The 26,087-nt window shown below is 40.0% G+C and overlaps 1 pseudogene; it reads left to right on the plus strand.

The window, feature by feature from the left end:
• Positions 1 to 469: 469 nt before the first annotated feature.
• Positions 470 to 26,087, plus strand: part of LOC123942150 — a 39,854-nt pseudogene continuing 14,236 nt past the window's right edge.

Here is a 26,087-nt window from a genome sequence, read left to right on the forward strand (position 1 = left end):
TTCCATTTGTAAGAATACTTTCCCGGGCACAAAACTTGGTTACTGTCCTATTCCCAGGATGCCCATTAAAACCCTTGTTTTAGAATGATGTTGGGGGGCACATGGTCTGGGAAAGGGCATAAGACTTTGAATACTCAGTTTCTCATAATCCAGAGAATCTTGGGCAACCCGTAATATTTCCACCTTCCTTAGCTTGTGCACAAGCAGCCCGTTTCTCTCTGAGCTACCGAAGTTAGAAGATGGAAAAATTCTCTGCCTTCCTCTTGGGGCTCTCAGACAGGCTTCTCTGAGCTTTTGAGGGGATTCTGGCCCCGGGAGCTCAGATGGATTCCCTCATTTTCTCCTTGCCTTGCCCTTCAGAGAATGTGCATGAAGGATGTTTCCTGGCCTATCACTTTGCGGTGGGCCTGGCAAAACAGATTTTAATCATCTGGCATTTAGAAATTATACAGATTTATGCTTTTATTGGATGTTGGTGTCAGAGCTCATGCTGGCCACGCGGATTGCTGACATGAGGATTCAGTTTGGGTTGAGAGGCCAGAACCACGAGAATGGAGGCGGGGCTTGCTGCCTGATCTTCGGAGGAAACAAAGACAAGCCTGAATCAGATGCTGGGCAGAGAGAGCGCTGCTGTTAGTAGCGTAAGACAAATCAGAGTGACACCTTAATAGGGTCTCTTGCTTTGGATGATTTGAAAAATACACTGATATTTATTTTTTAAAATCCATCCGACGATCACACTTGTGACTGTTAAATTTGTATTTTATTCTTTATTGTACACGCTTCCTTTGAGGGCCCGTTTTCCAGCCCGCATGTCCTCTATGAGCTCCAGACTCTAGCTGCGCAGCTCTGGCTATCTACCGAATAGCTCTACTGGCTGCCACATAAACATTTCTAATTTAATTGGTCCAGAATTAAAAGCCTTCTTTTTTTTCTTCTTTCCCCCCACCCCATCACAACAAATGAGAGCCTCATACACCCAAGGGCTTCTGTTACATACCTAGGAATCATCCAGTATTCTTCCTCTTCTTAGCCCTGCTTATAAATCTGTTAGCAAGCCTTATCTAGTCCCCTCCCCAAATGCCCCCTGAAAGCTCTCCATTCCTTTGCAGCAGCTGCAAAAGAGATCTTAGTGAGCAATGATAATACCAGGGAGGGATTGTCCCCTACCAATGGTAGCACCCTGTAAGTAACTTGCGATTCATACACAGCCCAGGAAAAAAGGAGAGCTTAAAACCTTAACTGGGATTTAACTAACTCATTCTAATATATCCGACAAAACGAAGGTTCAGAAATGGTGAAACCCACTTTTTATAAAGAAGAATAAAGAGAGATTTGTCCTGTCAAATATTAAGGTAAATATTACTGTAAAACCACAGAAATGAAATTTAAAAGCACCCATCATGATACTGGCTCAAGAACAGACTGATAGCCCAGTGGAACCAAAAAGAGAGCTCAGGGACTGACCTGGGAATATGAGGGGACTACAAATTAATGGGGGAGAGATGAGCTTAGTAAACTGTTAAAAATAAATGGGGCAGCCGAGGGAAGAAAACTTAAATGACTCAGATCAAACTGGGCCAGCCCGCAGAAATGCTGGCTCGTAACAAAAATTAAATTGCATTTAAAAATACCTTATATCCTTGCACACCTAAACCTATGAACTGAAGTTTATCTTTACTACAAGAGAAGTTATGGGCCATAGAGAGGGAAGAATGCTTCCGTTCCCTGAAAAGTGATGGGCCCGGGGAGAAATCAGGACAAAGTGGGAATAATTTCCGAGCAGCTACCGTGGACTACACCCTGTACTAGGCTTCACAACCAGTTTCTTACTTAGTTTTTAAACTCTCATAATGAAGTAGGCTCTATTTCTTGTTTTACTAATGAGGGAACTAAGGAAGCTTAAGCACACTGCCCAAGGTCATGTTCATTGATTTCTTTATTAATTTATTTGCAAGTATCAGTCAAGTGCCTGCCTTCTGCCAGGTGTTTTTACTGAGCACGGGGATAGGGTGGTGAACAAAGTCAACCAAGACCTTGGCCCCAGACAGCATATTCTAGACACAGGAGGCAGCCCATATAGCTTATAAACAGACAGACACATAAAGAACTTCAGAATGGAAAGTGCCGTGAAGAAAATGCAGAGTGCTAACGAGGGTACTGGGGCAACAGGGTGCGGGGATATGGACATTGTTGGTGGTTAAGAAGGCCTCTTTTTTTTATTATTATTATGTTCAGCTAGCCACTATATAGTACATAATTAGTTTTTGATGTAGAGTTCAATGATTTATTAGTTAAGTATACCACCCAGTGCTCATCACAGCACGTGCCCTTCAATACCCATCACCCCATTACCCCCTCCCCACTCACCTCCCCTCTGAAACCTCCAGATTGTTTCTTGGGGTCCATAGTCTCTCATGGTTCATCTGCCTCTCTGATTTCTCCCCCTTTGGATTTCCCTTCCTTCCCCTATGGTCCTCCATGCTATTGCTTATGTTCCACATATGAGTGGAACCATATGATAATTGTCTTTCTCTGCTTGACTTACTTCACTTAACATAATCTCCTCTAGTCCATCCATGTCAATGCAAATGGTGGGTATTCATGATTTCTGGTGGAAGGGAAGGCCTCTTTTAAGAGGTTGTTTCCATAAATATTGGACTGATGAGGAAAAGGCAATTATGGGATAAATCAGGGAAAAGTGTCTCAAATAGCAGGAAAAGAAGATGCAAAGGCCCTGAGGTAGCAATAAGCACAGCATGTCTAAGGGACAGAAAGGAGAGTGTGACTAAGCACTGTCAGCAATGGAAAATGTAGTGGAACATGAAGTCTGAGATAGAAAATATAGTATTTTCCATATTCCATTTTGAAATATACAGACATAGATAATATTTTTTAATGGCACTGAATAATAGGGATTTATTTGATGGGTTTCCTCAAAATAGAAGTTTTTTTCCTCTCCAATTATTTAGTTTCGCAATTAATAATTAAATGAATTCTCTTATTTCAGTTGTCTTATAAGGTCATTATAGGGAACAAAGAAGATTAAACTTAAGACAGTTCTTGCAATGTTTAGATTTTGAATAGACCTGGAGGTAGAGATGGTTATAAACATTGGTTGTAATCAAAATTTGGAAAGGTTATTGTTTTGGCTCTTTCCCATTTAAATTTACTATGTCTTAAGACAAATCTTCCTTTTGTTTTTGATTTTCTCCAAAGACAAGAAGCAGCCACAATGTTGAATAAACTAAAGTCCACAGAGTAGAAACTATGTGAATCTAGGAAAGTCATCAAGTCTGAAATGGAACTAGAACTTGAAATTGAGTGTCTTGTGCTTTGTTACCTAGTTCCAAGTTAAATTTCCAAAGAAATGTTATTAAATTAATAGGATTTCCACTTTTTTTATGAAACAAACATGCAGAAGATAAAATAATTCTGGAAATTCCCACGTTTTAAAAATTTAAATAATGGAAAGCTACATTATTCTTTGTGGATTTCTAGACTTCTAAAATCCTTTCTTAACTTAAAATTATAAACTTGCCCATGAGATTATTAGATGGAATTAGACCGACAGGGCTCTGAGCTCCACAAATTTGCTGAAATTTGAATTAAATCTAAATGTAAAATCTGTATACCAACCCAAAAGCAAATCCTGTGTGTGTGTGTGTGCGTGTGTGTGTGTGTGTGTGTGTGTGTGTGTGTGTTTTAACAATTCCCATTGAGCCTTGAGCAAACATATATCACCAAGGGGTGGGATTTAACCCCACCACGATTTTGGGACAGCTTCACACCCCACATCATGAAGTGGTCGAGTACTGTGGTAGGGTGGGGAAGAAAAAAAAAAATCACAAGGAATTTCACCTCCATAAAGAGTGGAGAGGTGGCTACCCTTTGACTGGGTCTTACTTTTTAAACTCATTATTTTGTTGAGATGGTGATTACAGCTCACACTCAACAGGGTCTGAGTTCCTCCATCACTTCCTGAATTCTCAACTTGTCATGGATTCTGGGGCCAGAGGAAGATATTGACACATAAGCACTTAATTCTTTAAAAAGTAGAATGAAAGGGGTGCCTGGGTGGCTCAGTCAGTTAAGCCTCTGTCTTCAGCTCTGGTCATGATCCCAGGGTCCTGGGATGGAGCCCCAGGTTGAGCTCCCTGCTCAGGTTGGAATCTGCTTTTCCCTCTCCCACTCTCCCTGCTTGTGAGCTCTCTCTCTCTCTCTCTCTCTCTCTCTCAATCTCTGTGTCACATAAAGATAGAAAAAAACATAGAATGAAAAAGAGGGGATGCAAAGATTTGCCAGGGCCTGCTGGGGAGCTCCCAGTGAAGGTGTGAATGCAATCTGGGTGGGGATGGTGAGACATCATAGGTGCTGTGGCTAGTAAAAAGAGGAAAAGTCAAGCCAGAGCCCAAGAGAGATGATGTCAAACTAAAAATAGATAGCTTAACTTTTTTTCAAAATACATATACTGAAAAAAAAATACATATACTGAGCATTTGCTGTGTCATCTGCAGATACCAAAATAAAGCAAACAATCTCTTAGTCAAGAACAGACAATTGAAGACTGGCTAGCTAAGCTGTAGCTCAGGACGACGGTGACGGTCAAGGTGGTTTAGTGACTCCCAATGGCTGGCATTTGTCCTCAACCTCAGTTCTAAAGAGAGTCATTGATGGTTTCTGATCATTTCTCTACTGGTTTTAATTTATAAGAGTAGCAGTGCTGATGAGGCTGGTATATAATTTGGGCAAGCTACTACCAGGCAGACATTACACCTTGATTATGTCCTTATGGACTGAACAGCTAAATTATTCATTAATGTAGCAATTAATTGTCAGACATAGAGTTGGGAAGTTTGTTCTGGTCAATATAAATTTTTATTTAAGCATCTGTGTAAAAAGATATATTAATGACCAATTAAAGTGTTCTAGAAGATGACACACAATTTGAGACCAAAATTTACAGTGTGCAGAGATTCCTAGGTACCATTTTATCTTGTATTTTTTTTAAATCCCTCCTTTAGTATAATCTATAACAACAATTCACTGTGAAACTTTTATTTTATATTCACGACTCATCTTTGGCCTCAGAGCTCTAGTTAGCTTGGCACTAAATGACTTTGAAATGGACTTTTTTCTAGCCTTAGATTGTCTCTCTGATTCAAAGGTGGTCAGTTTTCCTATATCACTCCTATCCTCTCATTCCCACGTGTCTCCTAAGAGCAGAAGGTGGAAGTTAAGCAGGTCTCATCTGTGAGGACATGTAATGAGTATCTTTCCTTTTCTAACTTGTGTTCTTTATAAATAACTCCTAAGTTGATCTAAGTGTTCCCCTCTCAGATCAGTAGCTTCTCTCTTTGGAATACCTCTTCAGGAAACATCCCATTCACAGACCACTGACACATATTGTTGCTGGCCTGGTAGAGATCTGCGGGCATGGGCAGTGGGGAAGCCTGGGGAATCTGACTTCTGTGACTCTGGAGATGGCAGCCAAGAGCCCTGATCTAGAGGTGACAAGGGGAAGGAAAATCTCCAGTGGTGAGTGAGGGCTCGGGTAACATCTATGAGTGATGCCCAGCATCAAAAACAAAACTCAAATCTGTCTTCACTGAAACTGGCAAACTCAAGAACATGCCAGAATCAAGACGGGAGGAAAGAACAAGAATGAAACAAATAGAATGTTCCCATCCAGTTGTTGTGAAAAAAGTGATCTGTCACATTTTGTGAGGAAGGAAGAGGTGCCCCTTATGTATCTGTTTTCTAATTAGGAACTTGAAAGTGCAAAACTAATTTAAACCAGAATTTAAGTCTCTAAAAACACTCTTAAATGGAACACAACAGCTTTTAGCAGAAATAGAGTGTTATTTCTTCCTATAAAATAAATCATCAAAAATAATCTACAGACATTATGAAGTTCTTTCTTTTATTCAAGTCCCTCGCTGATACATTTATTTGCACACCACATCTTTCCTTTAAAGAAACAAAATAATGGAGTTGTAATTAATGCTCAATTTGTAACATTCCCCATGACATTCTTCTGTCTCTTCCCTGGGTACCCAGTCTCCTGAAGTTGGTGATATCCCTTCCTCGACAAGTTTTCATGTTTTTACTAGATCCTTCTCAAGGCATGTTTTTTCTCTTTACTACATAATTATGTATCGTACACGTAGATACATCTACGTATCTATATACCTATATATATACCTATATATGTGTATATATATATACCTATATATGTGTATATATATACGTGTATATATATATCTACAGTATCTATATACAGTATCTATATATGTATATATATACACATACGTAGATACTGTACATACGTAGATACTGTATATCCTTTTCTTTTTAGTCTCTATGCAATTTGTATTTTTCTTTACCTACTATTCTGCAACTTCTTTATTCACTCAACATATCTTTGAGTGATACGTGTAGAACTTAATTTTTAGCTATTCTACACTACTCCACTATCTTAACAAACCACAATTTGTTTATTCATTCTCTTATTGGTGAATATTCATGTTGCTTCAGTATTTTGTTATTATGTTAAGATCTTGGTTTTGAGACAAGGGAATTCATCTACTGTGAATACTGCAAGAGCAGTACAAGGAAAAGTTCACACATCAAATATTAAGATGTCCTTCATTGAAGTAGCTTCTAGAGATCTGGGGAGTTTGGTCTTGGAAGAGGTATATTGCAAAGTGAAACTTTTTTTTTTTTTTTTGACAGAGAGAGAGCAGCAGGGAGGGGCAGAGAGAATCTAAACAGACTCCCCCTGAGCCAGGAGCCCAACACAGGGCTCGATCTCAGGACTCCGAGATCATGACTGAAGCCAAAATCAAGAGTGGTTCACTTAAGTGACTGAGCCACCCAGGCACTCACAAAATGAAACATTTTTTAATGCCTTTTCATTCTGATCAAGTATGTTCCAGTCAGGGTCTATTCAGCATAGACCTGTTAAGCTCATTGACTAAGCAGTCCACACATGTTGACTTGAATCCTGAGTAACTGAATACTGAAGGAATAGATTGCTTCATTTATTATGAGCTCATTGTCTTGACATAACTTCTTCTCTGTCTTTGAAGTAACTTGATCACTGAATAATAGCCTTATAGTAGCAATTGTATGTTGAGTAATGACTTTGTGCCCAGAAGTTATACACATTAGCTCAAGAAACAGAGATTCAAAGAATTTAAGTGATTTCCCAGGGTCACACAGTGAGTCAGAATTCTTTTCTGTCACTACGTCAGATCTCCTCTAAAAAAAGCCACACCAATAGCTCTTTTGGTATAAGAATAATTTAATTCTGGGGCGCCTGGGTGGCTCAGTGGTTTAAGCTGCTGCCTTCGGCTCAGGTCATGATCTCAGGGTCCTGGGATCGAGTCCCACATCGGGCTCTCTGCTCAGCAGGGAGCCTGCTTCCCTCTCACTCTCTCTGTCTGCCTCTCTGCCTACTTATGATCTCTCTCTGTCAAATAAATAAATAAAATCTTTAAAAAAAAAAGAATAATTTAATTCTGTGATAACAAGCCACCCATGCAAAAGCACCAGCATTGAATTCCTTTTGTCAGATAGAGATAATGCGGTCTAAGATAACACATCTTCTTAAAAAATTGCTTTTCCGTAAACTGTCATAACAGAAAATAAAAATCTAGGAGATAATATAGACTTTCAAGAAAAAAATGCAAAGTAGATGACATCTTTGGTATTTTACATTTAACTAGCTCCTTCCAGTAATCAGTTTATCCTGGAATCTTCAGAAGGTATACTCTAGATTATTAATTATGAAAGAGTTAATGGGGACAAATAAAATTTTACATGGAGTAAATAGTCTATGATTTTAAAAGCATCACATGTGATACTTGAGCTGGATGTGGGGATACACTGGCAGTCTAATAGAGCTTGTGTGAAACTGACGATTATTACGTAAAGAGGACAAATTCTGGATCCAGTTACGTAGCAAATCACCAAGGATTTGCCATGAATCAAACTGAGGTGGCTAAAACTTCATTGGTAGTAGCTTCTGTGGAACCCAAACAAATTATGAAATCAATATTTAGAAAAACCTGTACTTGGGTGTTACTGTCCCTACCTACACCAAAACTTCTACCTTACAGAGGAGATAAATATCAACGCTACTTTTAAATATCTCTGCCTCCACATCCTTCCCATGATAAAAGTCTCTTATTCTAGGAGTTGGAGATAAAACAAAATGCCAAAGAGACTCGGAGGGTATAAAGGGATTTCTCCATATTTGCCTCCCACTAAACAATGCCAGACGTGCAGAATGTTAAGGTCATTGTACCTCTCCAAAAGTGAGCAGAGTCAAATCCCAGTTTCACACCTCATAATTCTGACAGAAATGCTGATTTTATGAACATGACACAACAAACAGAGAAAGGTAGTACGTAATTGCCAAAGGTAAAATAATAAGCAAGAACAACAATGAACATTAAATACTGAAATCCTGATCATCTGTTTTATTACACTAATAATTCCTATCACATGCTAAACACTTGTGATGTACAGACACAATGCTAAGCACCCCAGGCCTTCTATCATTTGGTATACCACTAGATTTAGGTCGTAAGTGCCAATGTTATGCTGTGAGAATTGAAGCATGGAATATTTACAGGACATACTCAGGGTCAAATAGCAAAAACAGGATTCAGACCTTAGCAGTCATTTAGTATTTTTGCTCTTAGCCAATGAGTGAAAATTACCCTTGGGGATATTAAAGTAAGAGCTCTAAATATTTCCTACATCACAGTTATGTACAGAGTTCCCATCCTGTAACCAATCTGGGTCACATTTATTTAGTGGTAAATATGACAATAGGTGACTTTTCTCTTCCCTGGAGACAGTCTAACTTCGAATAAGAAAAAAAATATAATTGCCTAGAAGGATTATGAAACCAGCAACATTTTTGGCTGGGTCCCCCAAATCCCTTCGATTCCATTCTCTGGTCCTTATGAAAGACAACTCAGTGCCTTTTCTCCAGAGGAACAGATAAGAGAGCAAATCTGGGAGAAGAGAAATCCTCAGGGTTCTGGATGGTACATTCCTAAAAAAGAAGATTATAGAAAAGTCCCACTCCTGATCACCTAATGAAGAAAAATGAAGGAATCCCCAAATTAAAAAACAACCTCACACAATAATCTAACCATGAATTTGCCAAGACCACGGTATTCTCTGAAAAAAAATTGTCAGAATCTCAGAGAGGAGATTCCAAAGAGGCATTGAGCCAATGTAATTAGCGATACTCCCCATGGCAGATTGCCTTTGGATTTCTAGTCATGAACTCAGGGGCCAGGAAAGCGGGACGGATCCAGCAATCATCCCTTCTCAATATGTTTGCACCTTGAGACCAGTCTCTGGAGAGCACAGGGCTGCCGCCAGCCTCACTCATCACACAGAATTAGTGGGTATGTGAGTGCTAGGGCATGGCGGCTCTGCACAGCAGTCACTGAGCAAGAAGATTTATTGCTCTATTTGACAGTCTGTTATTCACTAACTGAGCATGACACATCTGGGATTTAGAATCATCAACTTGACATCTAACAGGAGAACCAACCTTTGGGAGGAGGACAGGGGTGGCGGGGTGGGGGGGTGGGGAGAAGAGGAAAGCGGCAATTTTCAGTATAGATTTCCCGTTTCCCCGCTGACCCTGATTGTTGGTCCAGCTTGAGGTCATCACCAGAATGCAGGGATGAGGCAGATGCACGGAGGGCCTTCGTCTGGGTGATAGAATGAAGCCACACGTCACTGCAAGGAGAGGCACTTTGGGTCCTTGCAGGGGAGGGACATCTTTCCTGATAGCATTAAGCAAGTCTTTGTTCTTATCTTGTGGGAAATTTTGTTGCATGAGGGACACAGAAGAGCTCCCCTCCAATCTCGCTGTCCTGCAAGTGAAGCAGAGCCTCACTGCTGGAAGAGAATGAGCATTCGTGCTTGAAGTCACCCTTTCACGATGGGGCCCCAGCTGGCAAGAAGGCCCCTCACCCGTTTTCCATGCCCTAGGCATACACCTTCAGCAGGATGGGCTGAGTTGGGCCCAGGCACCATCTTTAATCCTCTGCGTAGCCCCCTGGCATGAAAATAAAGGTGAAGACAGAATCTTTTCTTGCTCAATATAAAGCTGAGATTTCGTCCACAGCATTTCTCCAAGCTCCACCTTTGCCATGAAAAAGAGAGTGGGGCTCACTAATGATTGGAGACATAATTTATTTAATCTTCATGGATCCATTGGGAGCCATGGATCAGAAGCCCATGAATAAAAATGGCAAGTTTGCTCAGAGCATTCTAGGCAGTTAAGACAATTTGTTTAGCCTGCTGCTAAACGCTCCAAGGACTTATCTATCCTGGCTGAAAAAAGCATGCACACATTCCCATTAAAAGCACCGAATCACTATTCTTATATTCTAGTAAGTAGATATAAGATGAAATAAAAGTTTTAATGCCTGATTTCTGCCCCTTTTGGCTTCCATATGTTACTCCTTTATTCATTCATTCCCTTTCCATCTGTCTTCTCTTTCTTTTTCTCTGTGCTTCTCGATTTCTGTCTCTGTCCCTCCTCCCCTTTCCTGTCTTCTCCACTCCACCCCTGCCCCACTCTCTGTCTCAGCAAGCTGAGGAGATGAACAAGGCAGTGAGACCACAAGCAGAAACTCTGATTCACATTTCCTCCCAATTCCTTCTGAAAAACTCTAAACTAAAGAAATATCAGCAGCAATGAAGAAGAAGTGAAGTTCGAAGGAGAATTGCTCGATTTTTCACTAAACATTTAAGTTGAATTGTGGCTTAACTTTGACCTTACTGAAAAGGCCATGGTCTCTCACAAAAACAGATGAATCTGACTCTCTTTATAATCATTTATTGAGTTGATGGAATAGAAATATTTTTAAAAATTATGAGCACATTAATTAGCATATAAAGTCTCAGATGTTATATATGCCAATAAAGTAAATGATTTAATCAAATTAAGAACAGGAAAAGTTGGCAGTGGGAAAAAAAAAATCAGAGATTTTCCAACTGGGAGCCAAAGTGAATGGCAATGAATGAATTGCCAATTGTCAGACGAAAACTACTAAGACCCCTGCGTGGAAGAATTTATAGATCAACAGAGAATGAGAGCGAGCTCTGGAGGCTCCTGATATCCAAAACTCTCTCCTGTCCCTCTCTTTCCTCTCCCAGGATTGTGGTTTTAGGATGATATGGATACCTGAGGCTCATGAGGACTTTTAAGACCTTGTCATCATTGGTAATTTTTATTTCCTGTATTAATTGAGCTCTGCTCTGTACTCTTACATCAGAGAGATTGTAAGAGAAAAATCCAAGGAGATTCTGCTTCACATATGATGGATTTCTAAGAGTCCAGACAGAGGGAACACCAAGTGATGCTGATGGCCCAAAGCAAGTCATCTGAGTTAGGTCCTAATGGAAGTTTCCTGAAGTAAGTGTTACCCACCCTGCCTGGGATATAGGTCAGCACAGATCAAGTGCTGGACCTGGCAAGGCAACTTTAGGTTTGAGTAGGGATGGGTGCTCCTGTCTATCGGGAGTCTGGGAATTTGGGGTCATAGTTTAGAACTCCCAGTGAACCCTCAAATGATGAGCAGGGGCAGCCAGATTCCAGGCGGGCAGCAACTTCGGGAACTGACACAGTGGGTTTCCAGGCTCAGTGTGGCTCTTACTCTTCCTAGTTTTGTCTTCCCCACTTGGATCTAGTATCCTATTCTAAGCCTCAAGAGGTTTTGCTTATCATGCAATTCTGTGTCTCCTGGGAGTTAAGATGGTTCTCTAAATGCTCAGAAGTGCCACCCCGGGAACCAGCCTTCTATCGGCCTCCCTAGCATCTCCAGAGAAGCAACTCAGTCCTTCTCATCCTCCCCCTCCTGGTATAGTGCTGTTCCCTTCACAGGAGTACATACAGCAGTCTGGGCTGACACCAACAGTTTGCCTGAATGCTTCCTTGTGGGGGTCTACTCTCCAGTGAGATGATGACCCCAGCCACTGATTCCCTCTGCCCTGGTAAGACTCCTGGACCTTGGTTAACTCTGCACAAGTGTATTCGTTTGCTGGGGCTGTCATAACAAAGTATCACAGACTGGCCATTTGAACCACAGAAATTTATTTTCTCACAATTCTGGATGCCAGAAGACCCAAATCTGCCAGTTTTGTTTCTTCTGAGGCCTGTCTTCCTAACTTGCAGGTGTCCCCCTTTCCCTAAGTCCTTACATAGTGTTCCTCTATCTGTGTGGTTGGTGTTTACTCTTCTCTCCTTGTAAAGACACTGGTCAGACTGGCTTAGAGTGCACCCAAGTGAATTCATTTTAACTTAATTCTCCTATTAAATGCCTTATCTCCAAATACAGTCACATTCTGGGGGTTCTGGGGATTAGGGTGTCAACATATGAATTTGGGGGAGGAACACAATTCACCCCACAACCCCATGTGTGCTCACAAGGACTGACTGCACTTCTGTCTCTACTATGCTGGGTGAATGGAATTCGGTACCTCTACCTCAGAAGACAGCCTTTGAATGTGAACTCTGTTACTTCCATGTCACTCTTTCTTTATTTTTGTGCAAAAAAAATTTACAGATTCTCTCATCTGATTGGACCAGTGATGTTCTGGCTATTTGCACATAATTGTCAAGGACTTTGACTCTTTCCATTGTCCCGGGTAAATTTAACAGCCATGTAAACAACCCATCTAAAACCAGTTCCCCATTTCCTCTATCTCCACAACTGCAAGGACTCATCTGTCCTTCCCTTCACAGCTACACATCTTGAGTAAGGAATTCATTCGTGCTGTTTCCACAAAACTCCTCCCATTCAGTCCTGAACACAGAACAACCTGGTTTATGCTCCATCACCCTTTCTCCCAATATGTCCATATTTCTTATCTGTGAACATTTCACATTTGAAGAAGTCCTCCAATTGGCCCAACGTAAGCCCCAGGCCCATCCTGGACCACAACTATAAATTGCATCTGCCTCAAACAGCAACCTCTTCCTTCTTTTAGATACTTACTTTTCTTCCAGCCAGTCAGGTGGCTCTGGTGGGCTGCCAATTGAGGTAGACACAATTATAGTTTGGAAGGATACATCAGAATTTATCAAATAAAGAAAGCAGGAAAGAAAGGGAGGTATAATAGAAAATACAAAATAATAGTAGTAACAGTAACACCAATAATTATAGTTGTTATTGTTGTTTTAACACATCAGGTACTGGTTCAAGGACTGCACTGAGGCTTTATTTATTTATTTATTTTTTTAAAGATTTGTCAGAGAGAGAGAGAGAGAGAGCAGCAGGCAGAGCAAGAAGCAGACTCCCTGCTGAGCGGGGACCTCCCCCCCATTGTGGGACTCGATCCCAGAACTCTGGGATCATAACCTGAGCTGAAAGCAGAAGCTTAACTGACTGAGCCATGCAGGTGTCCTGGCACTGAGGTTTTATTTTATTTTTTTATTCTTTAAAGATTTTATTTATTTATTTGACAGAGAGAGATCACAAACAGACAGAGAGGCAGGCAGAGAGAGAGAGAGGGAAGCAGGCTCGCTGCCGAGCAGAGAGCCCGATGCGGGACTCGATCCCAGGACCCTGAGATCATGACCCGAGCCAAAGGCAGCGGCTTAACCCACTGAGCCACACAGGCGCCCCCCTGGCACTGAGGTTTTAAATAGATTAAGTTGTTTAGTCCTCTTACAGCCATGTGAGATAGATGTTAATATCTTTCCCATTATATAGATGGGAAAACCAAGGAGCTGAGAGGTAAAGAATATTTTCTGATATGTCCTAGTTAGTACAAGACAGAGCTAGAATTTGGACCAGGCAAACTGGTCCAAAGATGCTCATTCTTCTAATCACTATACTACACAGCCTCATTATTATTATGTGTATTTCTTGGGAGTCAACAAGAATCCCAAGGTAGAATGCACAGGGAGAAGAAAAGATCAAAGTGGGTCTTCCTTAACTTGGCCCCAAGACCTTTTCAGGTCCACCATCCCTCGTCAAGCACTTAGAACTCCTCTCAAGGGTGTGTGGGAATCTTTTAGATGCTATCAGTGAGGTTGTCTCAGGCTGTTGATCTAGATGCAGGGTTTCTATTGCTATAGTACCATGACTATGTGGAGGGACTCTGGTAGGCATACCATCTTGGGCTCTTCAGATCTCCAAAACAGAGGCTCTGTCTTCGCCTCACCATGGTACTTGTCCTGTCCAGAACAGAGTTCATGGTTTTCTATTAAGGGTACTCACCATGGTCTCAATCTTACTTTCTCACTCTGCTTCTCTTTCCTCCAATCCTAAATTTCTCCCATCTCTTCTGGAATAAGAAGACTCAAGATCCTATCACCGACCTTTCTTTAACCTATTATTTATAACATAAATTTTGTGTCCTGGCCCTGTAGGTCCTCAGATTTTATGTCTCTAAGTCCTTTTCTCTCATACTTTTATCTCTGCCATGAGTTACAAAAATTCTCTTTCAAACTCAAAAAGCTGACAGTCGATGCTTTACTTTCTTTTGCCATTTTGCCACAATATTGCCCCCATAGAAGGGAGTAAAACCCACCCTCAATAGTGGTAGGAGGTGGCAGTGTGGGGGGTAAAGTTAGTAAGGAAATTCTGAGAAAATCAAGATTAATATTTCAAAATTCATTTCTAATCACAGATGCATCATTTTACCCATGCTTTACATTGCTTCCAGAATCATACCCTGCAAAGAAAGCAAACATTCCAAGCCACGTCACTCTGAAACTAAAATCTATTTTCTTTCCACAAGTGTACAGCAGTCCAATTTGTTGGATTGGTGCCAATGATTATAAAAAGTACCACAAAGCTCTGGCTTCTGCCCAGGGACTTGGAAGAAGTCTTTTTTTTTTTTTTTTAAGATTTTATTTATTTATTTGACAGAGAGAGACACAGTGAGAGAACGAACACAAGCGGGAGGTGGGAGGAGGTGGGAGAGGGAGAAGCAGGCTTCCCATTGAGCAGGGAGCCCTATGTGGGGCTCAATCCCAGGACCCCGGGATCATGACTTGAGCTGAAGGCACACACTTAATGACTGAGCCATCCAGGTGCCCCTAGAAGTCTTTATGTCAATAAATAAATGTTCACATACCTTCTTTCCCCAACCCCCCCCCAAGTTTGAAGTACCATATAAATAATTATATAATGTGGTAAAAATAAGTGGGTATATAAATCAAGGTGAAGGGAAAATAGATATAGAAAAATAAGATAAGGCCAAAGGTAAGATTATTATATAAACATTTCATTAGCTTCAATACAGCTGTTAGATCTGGGTTCTCAGCTGGGCCAGGACAAGAACAGGTGACACGCTCATGGTCTTTTTAGCCATCCTTATTGAAGCGCTGGATCAGATTAATGTGGACTAAACTCATAATCAGAACTGACAGGGCGCTCATTATAAAGGAATTATCTTGGAGAACATTTTAAACAGCATAGAAGAGGCAGGACCTTGGTTGGGTTGTGAAAGTGTTATTCCATGCAAATTCTCTCAAAATAGGAGGGAAAGACATTCTAATCCTACCTGAGCAAGATCTTGAGGACAACAGGGGCATCTGTTTCATCTTGTTCTGGGTTTGATCATTACTATGTGTGCTGGTGGGGGAGACAGAGGGCTGGTATCGCTGGAGGCAGCTCTTAAAGAGATCTAATCAGGCACTCCAAATGGGGAGCCTGCTGAGGACCCAATCCAAAATGGCATCCTAGGGAAGCTCAGTGAGTCAAAGTGTTGCCTTTCAGAAGTCACATGTTCTTCGTGATTTTGAATAGTCCATGCAAGAAAGAAATGAACCATCTTGGTAAATGATTTCTCGCCCAGATTAATTATATTGCATTCCTTTCCTGCAGTGCTCTTAAAACAAAAGGGTGGGTCAGGGGATTATAGGATCTGAGAAAGTGGGAAAACCCTGTAATGGAGCAGGAGGCCATTCTTTCAGGCATTGCAAATTTACTAATTTTATAGGTGAGCAGTTCCTGGGCCAAGGCTTAGCTGACTTTTGTCAAAAAAAAAAAAAAATTAGAAAATTCTTATTTACACATAAAGTTAAGTGATGAAGAACAGTAAAAGTATTAAAACTTTTCTGTCTAGGACAGACATTTTTATCATTCCAAACATTTATGCAGTGTGACCACAGGGTCCACCTGAACAGAAAATGAGTTCCACCTAACCCGATGGGACTTCAGGCACTTTGGAGCATGGGGATTGTTTCCTCAAAGACATGGGAGGGATGCTCAGAAAAATCACACCAAACTGTGTATCAGTTGAGTGAGTAGAATGAAAGAGAGATTGAGACAGCCTGTGATGACCCCAGTGGAGGGCTATTTTGCTTCCAAAGGAAGTATAGATCTTTTATTTCTAGGCTAGAACGTTTTTAAATATAAATCTGGCATATACTAATTGAAAAAGATTTTAATGCAAAAAATTGAAAAGAACAGAAAAAGAAAAAACAGAAAAGAACGGAAAATTTTAAAAATCAGGATTTTTTAAAATTTTTTTATTTTTTAAAAGATTTTATTTATGTTTTTGAAAGAGAGAGAGTGAGTAAGAGAGAGAGCGCGAGCATGAGCACGGGGAGGGACAGAAGCAGATTCCCTTGCTGAACAAGGAGATAGAGGTGGGGCTTGATCCCAGGACCCTGGGGTCATGACCTGAGCCCAAGGCAATCGCTTAAGTGACCCAGCCACTCAGGCACCCCCTAGAGATTTTTTTTTTTTTAATAACTAAAATTTAAACATATTTCTTAAAGAAACATATTTCTATGTGGTTGTTATTTATGTATTTGTTTTTACTTAACTGAGACTATACTGCATACACCGTTTTTTATCCTTATTTCTCATCTCACATTTTATAAAAGCATTTTTTCCATGTCATTTAAGTTTCCCTGGCAACATTTTACTGACTACATAGTATTTTGCCATATGAATATACCATAATTTATTTTAATCACAAAATTTTCACATTTTCCACTATGTATAAAATACCTTAATACGTATCTCCTACACACACTTTTTTTCACCTTTTTTTTAGAGAGAATGCATAAGATCTACTCTCTCAAGTATACAATACAGTATTATTAGCTATAGTCACCATACTGTACATTAGAGCCCCAGAACTTGTTCATCTTACAAATGTAAGTATGTACCCATTGACCAACATCTCCCCATTTCTGCCCATTCACCAGCACCTGGTAACCACCATCTACTCTGTTTTCTTTTTGTTTTGTTTTTTAATTTATTTTTATTTGTTTATTTACAGCATAACAGTGTTCATTGTTTTGGCATCACACCCAGTGCTCCATGCAGTACGTGCCCTCCCTATTACCCACCATCTACTCTCTGTTTGTACACAGTCAACTTTTTTAATTTTTTTTAAAGATTCTTCATCTAAGTGATACTATACAATATTTGGCTTTCTCTGCTGGGCTTATTTCACTTGGCCTAAAGCTTTCCAGTTTCATCCATGTTATCATAAATAACAGGATTTCCTTTTTATGGCTGAATAATATTCTGCTATATATGTTATATGTGTAATGTCTAGCATTTTCCTTATCTACTCATCTGCTGATGGACACTTGGATTATCTCTGTCTCTTGGCTATTGTGACTAATGCTGTAATGATATCAGAGAGCAAATATTTCTCTAAGATACTGACTCTATTTCCTTTAGATACGTAGCCAGAAGTGGCATTACTATATCATATGGTCATCTATTTTGCATTTTTTGAGAAACCTCCATACTGTTTTCTTTTTTTTTTTTTTTTAAGATTTTATTTATTTATTTGACAGAGAGAGATCACAAGTAGGCAGAGAGGCAGGCAGAGAGAGTGAGAGGGAAGCAGGCTCCCTGCCGAGCAGAGAGCCCGATGCGGAACTCGATCCCAGGACCCTGAGATCATGACCTGAGCCGAAGGCAGCGGCTTAATCCACTGAGCCACCCAGGCGCCCCTCCATACTGTTTTCTATAATGGCTTCACCAACTTATGTACCCACCAACAGTGCACAAGAGTTTTCTTTTCTCAACATCCTCACCAGTATATCTTATCTCTTGTCTTTTTGATAACAGACATCCTAACAAGTGTGAAGTAATAACTCATTATGATTTTGATTGGCATCTCCCTGATGATAGTGATGTTATGCATCTTTTCATGTACCTGTTGGCCATTTGTACATCTTCCTTGAAAAACTGTTTGTTTAGTTCCTTTGCCCATTGTATTTCCTTCGCCCATTTTTAATTGGACTATTTGCTTTTTTTTCATTATTGAGTTGTATGAGTTTCTTATATGTTTTAGATATAAACTCCTTATCAGATGTACTGTTTGCAAATATCTCTTTCCCATTCCATAAGTTGCCTTTTCATTTTATTACTTCTTTTGCTGTGCAGAAAATTATTTATTTTTGCTTTTATTGCTTGTTCTTTTCCAAAAAAATTGTCAAGACTATTGTCAGGGACCTTTCTCCTTATTTTTTCTTCTAGGAGTTTTACAGTTTCAGGTCTTATATTTAAGTCTTTAAACCACTCCTAGTTAATTCTTGTGTGAATGGTGTACATACACATTTTCTGAAATTTATGATCGCCTTAAATTAGATTCATTAGAGTAGACTAAATAGAACAACTGAAATGAACTATAAGATTCTTGATTCACATTGTCATACTGTGTTCTAGATCAAAAGGATGAATCAAATTAATCAATTTTTAAGAAGTCTCTTTTACAAAACTAAGCTCCCTGGGCCAAAAATTATAGTTTTTCTCTAATGGAATGGTACTAGAAGTTGAAGAAGCATAGGTTTAGAAAGTCTGAGATCCTTTCCAGAGTAAGAGCCTTTCCAGGGTAAGATAATACCAGTGGTTACTTCTCTATAAATGGATGTCCTCCTTTCCTAGCTGAGAGTGTAAAACCATAAAGCCGGAAAATTTTGATCATGTACCTTCATTCCTTGCCTAATATAGACCTCTCCAATGATTGGGGTTTTTCTTTATGTTTACTTTTAATTCTGTGTGTGTATGTACTATAAATTAGGTACGAGTGATACACCTGTGTCTCCGAATCTCCCAGCCTCCACTCAAAGGGTCCCTTTAATATAACTCACTTTTTTCTTGAACTACAGAAATTGTTCTATTATTTCTTTTATATATATTTTTTTTTCTGTTCTTTTTCTTAAAATGCACACAAGATAGAACTGCTGGATTCAGGGGCGCCTGGGTGGCTCAGCGGGTTAAAGCCTCTGCCTTCGGCTCAGGTCATGATCCCAGGGTCCTGGGATCAAGCCCCGCATCGGGCTCTCTGCTTGGCTGGGAGCCTGCTTCCTCCTCTCTCTCTCTCTCTGCCTGCCTCTCTGCCTACTTGTAATCTCTATCTGTCAAATAAATAAATCTTAAAAAAAAAACAAAACTGCTGGATTCAGTCTACGCATCTTCCCATACTTCTTTCACATGATCCATTTCTTTGAGCCCATGCAGACTATTGGAAAGAATACTTCATCTCAGGTTTGACTCACTAACTCAGCTATTTCTGTTCTGCCCCTTAGCTCCTCTCCCAGCTGTTAATTTCAACCATCAATTATTTAATTTCTAAATATCTATCTGGCTTTTTAAGTACACTGAATATACTCACATCTTCTTTGTGGGTTTGTAATCATACGTATTCTAATATCCTGTTTGGTTTGCCTTCCTACTTATTAAGCATCTGCTGAGCTGGGCACTTCTCTTACCTGCTGTAGGTTTTATTCAAGCCCTTGGTGAAACTTAGGATATTCATCTTGGTATCCGATAGTCCTTTCACAAATGCTGTGTCTACAAATCCCATTATCATTTATCTCTGCCAGCCTCCGGTGATTTGGGTGGAGGGGTTGAATGTGCTACCACTCCGGCTGTCCCAACAGTTAGTCTTCTCAGTGGAGGGGTTTCTTATCATCTTGAGTTTCACCAACATCTTGGGCTCTGCCCCCACTTTATCCCTCTGGCACAGGTATTAAAAACCATTGATCCCACTTGTTGAAGGCATCTCCTTTGCTTCCTTCTTGAGACAAGCGGGAGAGAAAGAAGGGCCAGTTTTCCCAGCTGCCTATATTTAACTCCCGACCAGCTACCCGAGGGTCCCCTTCATCTCACCATACGTGCCAAGTCCAAGCTTAGAACCCCCTCAAGGCTGTTCTTACCTTGTGGACCAATCTCTCTTTATCTATTTTCTGGTCTTTGGTTTTCTCCTTAAATCCAATTTTATTTTCTGTTTTCCCGTTTTTATGGCGTTTTCAGAATTTCTGATTCACCTCAGACATCACTTCCTGTTTTCCCAGATTTATTAGATTTTTTAAAAATTCTATTACTTTTAGGACTTCAGGAAGGAAAAGGAGGCTAGAGCTCATGCTTAGTTTATGATTTTGCTCCAACCACCAATGATCTTTATTGAATAATTTGACAAAATGTCCGTGTTTCTACGGTTTTTTTTTTTTTTTACAAAAACAGCAGAATGGTGCATTATCTAGTAACATATATAATATTTCAGTAAGGGAGGTGGGCCTCACCCTCACTGTATTAAAGCAGAATCAGAGGTGCAGAGTAATGGCTGCTGTAAGGCACTTGGCAATGGTAACGACCAGCATTTGTACAGGGTCTTGCAGCTGATCCCATGACCGTTTTGGGTCATTTATTTTTAGTTGCATATTTGCCACAGGAACAGTTGTTTCCTGCATTTAGTACTGTGGTCAAGCTCTGGGCTGCCCACCCAAAGCTCACCAGTTCCTTACTTTGGAGACTCAGTGGGTAACCACAGCAAAAGACAATCAGACGCTTTGCATAAATCCTTTCTTTAAATACATGTCTTACGGGCAGGTGGCTGCATTTGTATCGACTTACCCACTCCCAATTAACGTCTAGGAGGCATCAAGCTTTAAATCTTCCTCTTGTTCCTAATCGCCTCTGGCCACACTTTGGAGAGATATGATTCCACCAGCTTAGCTCTGATTGCGAATGGGCAGAAAACCTCTCCCCAGCTTTTGTACTCATCACTGCCAAACTGCTAGGCTCAGTGAAAAGGGAAGTACTTCGTTTCTGAATTCAGTCCATTCATAGGCCAGGGCAAGAATGTGGCACATAGAGCAAAAACATTGTATCATTGTATTGCACTGTCAGTGTGTCTGTCTCCACACTCCCTACCCCTTTATGATGGTGCTGGGTTAGATTCTAATATTTTTCAGAGTTTTCATAACTTACAGTGCTGTATACAGTGTCATTATGCAATGCACTACTAAAATTAATTAGCATACTTTAACATGAAAACACTGGCTTGCTGTGGAAATCTACACTGATTCTTCTCCCGACATGGCTATGGTTTCTCAGTCTTAGCTGCAGGTGGGGATGCAGCTTTAAAACACACCAATGCCTGGGTTTCCCTCTGATGGAATTCTTCCAGGGTTTGGCCTGGACATGGGGATTTTTTAAAAGAGTTTCATAGGTGATTCTAACGGGCAGTCAAGGTTTCTAGCGTCAGTCAGGGTCTTAGGTGGTAAACTAAAAAATACAGTACCTACTCTTTTGAAGAAGACAACTACTAAATAAGTTTAGATAGATATAGATAGATGATAGATTAGATAGATGGATAGATAGGTAGATATGGAGAGTTAGGTAATGGACGGATCGCTTTTTTTCCTAAACGTGGTGTAAATGTCATAGAGGAAAAGAACAGATGAGATAAAATAATAGGAGTGTTGGTAATCCACTTTGGATTAGCTTTTATAAGGAAAGTGTTTTGGGGGGGTGTTGGCATTTCAGTCAGGATGACGTAAGACAAGTGCTAATTAGATAAAGAGGAGGAAGGAAGAGTGTCCCAGGCGCCAGATAGAAATAGCCTTTTTTTTTTTTAATTTATAGAGGAATATATTGAGGGAAGATATTGACTTCAGTAAGAAGGATTCCAATAATACATTTATGCAATAAATGTATTTAGAGAAGCATTCTTTGGCTATGAAACTCTACTTGTATTAAATCTCTGATTTATTATCATCTGATTACCAATGATATAATGAGTAACACTTTCTTTAGGTGAAGCAACCATGATAGAATTCTAAAAATGGATATGGTTACATTACACATAATGTAACTTCTTAAAGATTTATTTATTTACTTCAGAGAGAGACAGAAGAGCTGGGAGAAGGGAGAAGGAGAGAAGCAGACCCCCCTCTGAGCCCTACATGGGGCTTGATCCCATGACCTGGAGATCATGACCTGAGCCAAAATCAAGAGTCAGCTGCTTATCTGACTGAGCCACCCAGGCATCCCTGTAACTTCTTATTTTTAATAGAGTTAACCCAAACTCTCCTATATTAACATTACCTGCCTTAGTTTTACTTTCGGGGGTGGGGGGTGGGGAAGGAAAGATACATCATCTCTTGCTGCTCTATTCCAGAAATTCACAACCCTATATCCATACAAAGCTTTGATCCTTGTCATCATTTCCCTGAACCAGAGAAGCTGAGGCACAATTGGATGAGAAGTCTAGTCTAGGGATGGGCAAATAGAGAGTTATCCTATCCTATATGGCAGCTTGATTAATAGTAGTGAATCCTCGTAGCATTGTTGAGGAGGATTCTGAGGCGCAGTAGGGTGTAAAATCTCATGATTGATTATTGATGTCTGCCACGAGTGTGAGAGGAAGCACATGTGTTCCATACTTTGTTTCTTTAGATTAGTCTATTATAATTTAATTTGATTCAGGAGCTGAATTTAGATTTTTTTGACCGTGCTCTCTTCTTAACTATAGAGGTGTATTCTCTAAGGAAAACAAAACAAAAAGGAAACAAACAAAAAACCCCACAAAAGCCACCACGCAGCTGTGTTAATATTAGAATCATGTATACATGTGGTTGGGAATATAGGCTGATTCATAGTAAAAACATTATTTGTGTCTTAACTTTAGCACAAGGGATTTTTATATATCACAAACTCCCTGCTAGAATGTCGTTTTAAGATAGGCTGTCTTGTGTATGTGTATGTGTGTGTGTGCACATGTCCTTGGTAAAGGAAGTCCTGATCCCCCTTTAAAGGATTAATTTTTTTATGGTGAATTATTTACTCCTTTTAAGTAATTTCGGCATAAGATGGCAGACCAATAATGGATGCTGCCAGATATGTCAAAACCCAGTATTACTATTCTAAACTACATTTTAAATACAGCATAAATGTGTCCCATTTCATCAGGATGTTAGACTCATATTGAATAAAGAAGAAAATATGTAATATAATAATTTTAAATATTCCTTCAACATTCTAGTGTATATCAAGCTTATTTGACTATTATCTGAGCTTTTGTTCTAAGTATGACTTAGTATCAGTAGAGGCTGGAGAGAGAAGTAACACTAGGTGTCAAATTCAGAAATGCCTGGAATCCTCCTCTACATAGAGTTTTTAGGGTGATTTAACCTCACGATTACAATTTATTTTACCTCAGAATCTCAGTACTGGGTTGTCATTCTTCGTACTTTTTAAAAAATTTCAGTAAAGTGACGAGAATGATAAAATAAATTTTACTTCATAGAGACACTGTAAAAGAAAAAACAAAAAAAAATGCTTTAAATCATACTGTGGTACTTTGAAAGCAAATAGGGAGGTAAGAGGTGGGTCATCTCTAACGGCGAAACATAAAATTTAATTATGTTACATTGAAAATACTTACATGATATTGATGCTAACGCTTTTCACCTACTTTCACCGCTTACTTCCAAATGTGAGGAGAACACCTAGTGTTTTTAAAGTTTTTCATTGGTGCTTCCCTGACTGACATCCCTCTTCCCCTCCCCACCCAAGACACTGGCACTCACACTCTGGAGTGGGCAGCGCAGCAACCCGACTCACTTCACCTGATCCCATTTCCCCTCAAGGAGAGTGCCGCACAGGAAACAGTTGTCTGGAAAGTGGTTTCAGCTCTCCATTTGCCTCTCTCTCCCAGAAAAGACAGAAAACGGATATGCAGATGGGTTCAAGAACATCTCCCCAGGCAGGAAAGGATGGAAACCATTTGCATAGAATAGCATCTGGAGTCCCAGTGCACTCAGATGCTTCCAGGGGAAAGACAGCTTTCCACATTCATTGAGGTTTCCTAACCAAGGGGAGAAAGGGAACAAGGGAGGAGAGAAAAGGAGCAGGGGACTCCCTTTGTATCTGTGTCCAATATGGTTTCTTTTGATTTTTCATTCTCCATAGTCCAGGGCTCCCCAGGGGTTCTCATCTGTTACCAGGCTCGCTGTACCTGCCGGCCTGTGTGAAAGTGGCTCAGCTGCTGCCCTGGCTGAGGCGAACACACCACATCTATCTCCCTGGCGTCCGCTGAGCTCTCAGGCCTCAAGGATCAAGCCCCACACGGAGCACAAAGGCAGGTCTGTATAGAAAGAGTCGACCTTCTTTATTGTCCGATGCTCTTTGTGTGGATGCTGGGGGTCAGCCCTCCCTCCACATTCCTGCCTAAACATGAGAGAGAGAGAGAGAAAGTACAGTAAGTGCTCCCTGGATTTTTGTTTGGGTGAAAATGTAGGATTATTCATGGAGTCACCATTTCGCCCACAATTTTTGTCTCAACAGAAAACTCAGGACATCAAAAGAACTGACATTTAAAGAAATTTTAAAAATTATTATTAACATACAATGTATTATTTGCTTCAGAGGTACAGGTCTGTGATTCATCAGTCTTATACAGTGCACTGGCATTTTTTGATACCAGTTTTTCTCTCTGGAGACCAGATAGAATATTTGGAATTGTGGTGGAGGGAATTAATGACAGAGAAGTAGTTTGTTTTGGATTTAAACTACCATCCGTTGGCCTCAGAAAAGAGGACATTAAGTGTCTTATCATCTTATTCACCATCATTGTCCTCCACATCATTTAAAAATCTATTTTAGAAAGCACATGATTGTTGACTAAAGGTCAGAGGGGGAGATACAGGAGACAGGGCTTTCTTAGTAGGTCAAAATGATTTTAATCAATGATAAAGAAGAAATCAGGGTAATTAAAAACCAAATGGGGAACATTTTAAACTTTGAGGGTGTAATTTTTATTCAACAAAAGGAAGAAAAATTTCAACACAGGACACTGAATAAACAGTGGGGGTTTAAATCCAGATGTGAAACTCATTCTTAAATTTCTCATAGTATCTTCTATGCCCTGCTTTCTGTCAAGAGTTTGGTTAGTAAAGACCATTATGGCCCACAGATTCTGATCTTTGATCTTAGGCTTGAGGGCAAACCCTTACCTTTTTTTTCTCCAAAATGTTTTTTTATGGTTTAAAGAGGAAACTTTTCTGTATTTAAAATCTCTTCTTTCCTGAACCTGTGTATTTTATACTTTATGAAAAGTATTTGCCACTTGAGAGTTAGAAATTATAAAATACTGATTCAGTCTGCATTGTCTATAACATTCCATATGCTACTAACTCTTTTGCATTTTTCCCCAATTAAAAAATATCAAATTTCAATCCCAGAAAACCAATATTTATCATTGTGCCCTGACATATATTTTGGGCACAAGTCATAAAGACCAAGATTTTCTCTTGTGCTGTAGCAGTAATACTTTCCTAAATATCCCCCCCCCGCCCCCGCCAGACCTATTTCCTGTCTGCCTCACTCTCCTATCATTCTTACTCTGAGAAGACTCAGAAAATGGGCAATCCAAAAAAAAAAAAAAAAAAAAAGCACTGCTGTTCCATTCGTTCCGCCCTGCCCCCATAAAAAGCTAATATTTTCAGGTTGACTGAAAGTTTAACTTTGTTATTTTTTTTTATTTTTCAAGAAAATCCAGCGTGACGTGGCACGTGTTAGTGCCCTCTTCCTTAACAAATTACATGTTTTTTTGACCTAAGCTAAAAGCTGTGCAAATCTCCCTTGTCTGTGTTTTCATTGTGTATGGATTTCGCTGGTACTGCCTCAGACATGTCCATGGTGGAACAGTGAAACTGAACCTCAGCTTTTCTGGCCAAAGCTCCTCTTTGTCCCTCGAAACTCCAGAAAAGACACCATCCCCCAAGAATGAGACCTTTTCTGAGGGTGCAACCTCCTCACTATGCTGCTGGT

This window comes from Meles meles, chromosome 5 (assembly GCF_922984935.1).
Source record: "Meles meles chromosome 5, mMelMel3.1 paternal haplotype, whole genome shotgun sequence".
Classification (NCBI taxonomy): domain Eukaryota; kingdom Metazoa; phylum Chordata; class Mammalia; order Carnivora; family Mustelidae; genus Meles; species Meles meles.